Raw genomic sequence first — 6,000 nt, forward strand, 5'->3', positions numbered from 1 at the left:
AGAATACAAGGTTATATGCACATCCGTGGGTGGTGGGATAGCTGTTTATAAATGGTGTATTGACCAGTTAGACTGTATTACTATAAACTTTTATAAAAGGTCTGATACTTGTTTGGCTTCAGGTTGAATTCTGAGCAAAAGGATTGATAGATCCTTATTTTCTTCTAGCCTTTTTTATCTAGTCAGAGTTCACAGCCCTACCCAATGCAACAATGCAGTATGTTGCACTCTGTCCCTATGGGGCAAAGTATTTAAGTAGGAACCTCAACCCTTTTGACCTCATTTGACATGTACTTAAGTGTTCTGCCAAGTCTGGGCCTTATTGCATCTGCAGAATTACAAGAAGAAGAGAAAGAAAGAGGATTTAAAAGAATATTCAAGGTGTCTAATATTAGGATGTCAGGTACAAAAAACAGCCCGATGTTTTCTACTCTTACTTTAAAATGTAATTCACATCCTAGTGAATATCTGATTCATAGATCAGGGTGCCTGACTCCAAAAATACATGCTATGGATGAACTGATGGATGCTTACTCTTAGGCCAAAACAGGGGGAGGACAGTGGAAGTGTACATTGTGTTCGGATACAAGTGAGGGATGTGGTTTGTGTGCTGCCTTTCTACTGCTTTGTGTAATAATCCCTTTATTTACAATCACAGAATCGAAGGAATGGAAGGGACCTGCAAGATCATTAAGTCTGGTCCCCTACCATAGGCAGGAAGTTATTGGGCTCAAATGAGCTCAACAAGGTGCTTATCCAGCCTCATCTTGAACACCTCCAAGGATGGCGACTGCACCACCTCTGCTGGAAGTATGCTCCAGATTCTGGTGACCCTTACAGAAAATAAAATATTCTTATGTCCAGCCTAAATTTTCCCTCTATTAGCTTGTGCCCATTGGTCCTCATCCTCCCTCCAGGTGCCTTCCTGGAGAGTTGCTCCCCCAACTCTTGATGTGCACCCCTGATGTACGGGTAGGTGGCTTTCAAGTCAACTCTCAGTCTTCTCTTACTCAGATGAACAGGCTTATTTCTCCGAGTCTCTCTTCATAGGGCCTATCCTCCAGGCCCCTAATCATATGAGTGGCCCTTCTTTGTACCCTCTTGAGCTTATGCACATCCTCCTTGAAGTCTGGTGCTCAGAACTGGACACAGTACTACAGCTGTGGCTTCACCAGTGCCAAATACAGGAGGAGAAGCACCTCCCTGGATCTACTGGCAACACATCGGCTGATGCATGCCAGACCTCTATTTGCCCTGCTGGCAACCTCATCGCACTGTTGGCTCATGTTCATTTTCCAGTCGATGGTGACCCCCAGGGCCTGTTCAGATGCTGTGCTAGCCAGTGGGCCACTGCCCATCATGTAATTATGGTGAAGGGTCTTCCTACCCAGATGAAAAACCCTGCATTTCTCCCTGTTAAACCTTATCCAATTCTGTTTTGACCATAAAACCAGTCTGTCCAGGTCATTCTGGATCATTACCCTATCCTCTGATGCACCCATGTATCCCCACAGATTAGTATCATCTGCAAACTTAATCACTGGGCTTTCCACCCCCCTCATCCAAGTCATTAATAAATATGTTAAAGAGCATGGGTTCAAGCACAGATCCCTGGGGGACACCAATGGAGATGGCCTTCCAGGATTACAACTCATGGGGATTGGTCTCTAACCCAGATGTCTACCCACCTCAATGTAGACTGGTCCAGCCCAGTACCCTCCAATTTAGTTGAGAAAAGGCTTTTAGCAGAGGATGGTTTTGATCCATTGACCACTGGGTTACAGACCCAGCATGCTCCTGCTGCATCACGTGTTAGCCGGCCTTTGCATGATTTTGGATGATATGCTGATTTCCAGGGAGGATAAGGTTTCTGGTAGGCAAGAGAGACAAAGCTGCAACTGATGCTGAATGGAAACTTGATCGTGTCCATAGTTTGCAGCTGTTTTCTTTAATGCACACCTCCTGTTTAAAATCAATGGATTGTGTACCATGGCACATGGAGCTTAATTATGGAAGGCTTGAAAGACCTCTTTGAACCATTAACCAGTGGCTTACAGCTTTTTGGAAGATTCATTTATGATGCTTCTCTGACTTTTCCAAGACTCTTACATCTATAAAGCCATACTGGAAATATCACGAGAATATATTTTCACATGAAACCCCTTGGTGTTGCCTGCTTCTGATCAGCTGGGATGGCTTCAAGAGCAATTTCTCTCCTGGTGTGCTAGCCCTTCCACCTTCTCAGCTCAGAAACAATCAGGAAGCTAATTTATTATTATTATTTTACAAATGGCCCAAATGTATCTTTCTGGATCATAAATAAGGCTGGCTCTTGGCTCTGCAGCTGGTGCACATAGGGAAGGTTGCAGTGAAATCAGGTGGGTGCACAGGGAATGCATACGAAAATTTGGGGTGCCACTTCAACTGGACTGTGCCAATGTTCCTGTTCGGAGTAAAACCCAGAGGTACCTGGCTAGAGGGTCTTGTTCCTCCATTTAGGGTCAGACTGATGGAATCAGGAAGGAATTATACCCTGTGGTCAGATTGACATGGATTATGGAAGGGGGGAGGGCAGCATAGCCCACTTTCTTGGATCTCTTGAGTGTATTTGCACAACTCTTGCAGTGGTAGAGCACTACTAGCCTACTGCTTATGGCAGGTAGGGTGTTCTTGCTGATTTTGAAAGTGTTTATTTTGCAGTTTTAAGAACACTTACACTTTACACATAGACCATACTAAACCTCTGGAATAGTAAGTGATGTTACAGTCAGTACATCCTGGAAGCAGTCACACATTAACAGTTAATACCATTTCTTGCGTGCACCCCTCTGACTTGCTATTAAAGAGTTGGCAGGCAGCAGCATGGCTAGGCCCCAGGACACCTCAGGGTGCCTGTACACAAGCAGGGAGGCGGTTCTGATGCGCTGTAATTACAGTGTGTTGGAGCAGACTTGATTGATTGAATCTGCTGGATGGTGGTAATTACCGCATCTTGTGTATCAGCATCCCCATGCTTAAAAATGGTGGCAGGGCGCTCGAACTAAAGCTTGTCGAAGCACCCGGATGCTAATGCACAAGATGCTGCAGTGCTTTAATTAGAGTGGGTCTCAGAGCAACTCTAATTAAAGTGCTGCTCCCCCCTCACCCCAACCACATGTAAAAGTGCTCTTGGGCTCTATCCCTGCTCCGGGGGCGGGGGGGAATGGGAAAAGTGCATCCTGGGATGCTGGAAGACTGCAGAGTGCTCATTTTATCTCCTTGGAGCAGACTGAAGTTACCCTAAGACGAGCTAAGTAGCACAGCCCAGAGTTAACATCACCTGAAGTGCCCAAAGGGCACTCAGCATGACTTAACAAGCTTTAACATGTGGATGCTCACATCTGATGAGCCTATAGCATGGTCTAAGTGTAATGTGTAGCTTCACCCGTAGACATGAACTTCTATGGCAGGGTTTAGTCAGGGATGATCCTGCCTTGAGAAGGGGGTTGGAGTGAATGATCTCTGGCGGTTGCTTCCAGCCTTCCTCTTCTATGCTTCAACTAGGCCTGTCATCTAGGATTCTGCCTCTGATTGTAGCCACCGCCACGTACCCGCAAGGAGGAGTCTTTGGTGCGCACTTATGGCACAACTTGACCAAAGGAAATTTTCCCTGGCCTTACAGAGGTGAGTTTATGCCCCCAAAAGTGCATAATTGGGTCCTTGCTTTTCTCTGGCCTTACAGAGGTGAGTTTATGTCCCAAAACGTGCATAACTGGGCCCCTGCTTTTTACGCGATTGCTTTTCATGACTTAATACTCTTTCTGCAAAATTTGTGTAGCCTTGCATTTCTGAGATGGGCCCCGCACTTATTTGTTGTGAGAGACATGCTCCATGTCGCGGCTCGTGCCAGCTGAAAGGTTGTTTTTCTTTCCCCCCCACCAACCTGATCCTGCTTCTGACCTTCTGCTGCTAACTTGCTGCCACGTTTGTTTATTATCCCTCAACCGAACTAACGTTTACATGTTTCACGGGCTACTCACTACCTCCCACTGAGCGGCACAGTCCACATCTCTGCCTGAGTAACTCAGATGAGCTGTCTCTGGACACACAATAAGAAAAGAGGGGGGTGGGTGGTGGGAAGGGAAGGGAAAGAAAACCAACTCATTTATGAAAATCCCATTCCCATGACATTTAAATCTGTGGAGCAGACAGCTCAGTCGTTGGCAGTGGGGCGCGTCAGGCGAAGGTCAGACTCAAGGGTGGAGGAGGGAGGGGCAAGAGGGGGGAGAGAGCCTTGTGCTTGAATTAGGAGGTAACAATCAGAGTATTAAATCCTACAGGGGCTTGCATGTAGGGCACAAAGCACTTAGTCTCTCGCTGACATGAGAGGGAGGCATTGTACACACCGACTCCAAGACTGATGGGTGTCAAGCAGCGATATTTTTTTTTTAATTTTTTTTTTTTTTTACCTTCCCCCTCTGTCTTTGTTTTTTACCCAGAGAAATTTAGAGGGTGTGTGCGGGGGTAGACTATTTGTACTGAGAATACAAGAGGGCTTTATGCATATGCCTTTGCGCTGCTGGAATGTTTCAACACAGCCAAATTAAAAAAAGAAAAAGAAAGAAAAAGAAAGGAAGAATTGGAGGCTTGAAAAAGGTGATCCTGGAAGACGGTATATTATGAAGTCAGCTGGCTAGTGAGGGAGAGGTCAGGTGTCTCTTTGAGACTGCGGTGTCGTAAAAGAAAGAGAGGTTTTCCTTCAAAAACAATTAAAACGCAGCCAGTGACTCTTGCCCTTTGAATTCCTTGCCTCTCAATGTGATGGAGTCAGAGATTAGAGATAGGCATCAACCCACAGGCCCGGATCCTTAGATTTTTGCCTGTGTGGTGGATTCGCCAACACATCAGTCTCTGCATCTCTGTCCTGGATAAATATTAAAGACGACAGGCTTGTCATGTGAATGATAACTCAGATTACCTGCACGTACAAAGAGAACAACGCGTTCTTAGTCCTGCCCTTTCCTTCCATTTAGATGCTGGCCCTCTAGCTGCCTTTTACTGCTGACACGGACATCGATGCCAAGGTATTAGTGATGGAGAGGGATGGCAAGAGATCTGTTTTAGCTTCTGTCTGCTCACTCATCTCCTGTGAGCCTGAGGGAAGCAGGTGCCTTGTCAAGAGCTGGTTGAGAAATTTTGCCCTGTATCATTTGGACATTTGGTCAAAAAATACTGCTTTGTCGAAACTAAAACTTTTCATTGGGCGCGTCTACATGAGATGCTTACTGTGCATTAACCTAATAACACTGCACAGTAGCATGGCAGTTAAAAACCATGCTAATAGCCTACTGCTTAGTGTTATTAGGCTACTGTGCATTAAGCGTGCACTGGCACTACTGTGCCATAACTCTAGTTACTGTGCGTTTAGTTAGTACTTTATTGAGCAAGTGCTAAACTAAATGTGCAGTATGTAAGACGCATTAATGCACATGTAGGCACACCCACTGAAATGTAAAGGTTTTTATTAAAAAAACCACACATAGGGACATTTCTCTAAGTTGAGGATGTAATCTTTGAAGGAGATAAAGTCCCATCAAAAAACTACCCAATAGCCTGGTGCTTTTGGGAATTTGTCTTGGGTGAATGAGGCTCAAAGTTCATATCCTTTCTCAAACTGGGCAGAGTAAAGTTTGACCCAGGGTTTCCCATGTATCAGGAGACTATGGTACAGGCTATTCAAGGGTGGATGTCTTTCATACAGGTATATTGTCATGGAAAAAAAGATCAACTTCATTCCACCTCAGAGGAAAAACTAATGTTGAAATCTTGATGTTTTGTTTATTTAAAAAATGTGGTCAGTTTGATTTAAATGGGAATATTTAGATTTGTTGGTTTGATTTGAAAAGTTTAGCTCTTGTTTACTAGAATACTAAATTGCTTTTCCATAGGGAGATGTATTGCCTCATAGAAATGGTGGTTCCAGGCTGAGGTCCTCTCCTTCTCTCCTATGCTTCCCTGATG

Source organism: Alligator mississippiensis, chromosome 5 (assembly GCF_030867095.1).
Source record: "Alligator mississippiensis isolate rAllMis1 chromosome 5, rAllMis1, whole genome shotgun sequence".
In the NCBI taxonomy this organism is placed as follows: domain Eukaryota; kingdom Metazoa; phylum Chordata; order Crocodylia; family Alligatoridae; genus Alligator; species Alligator mississippiensis.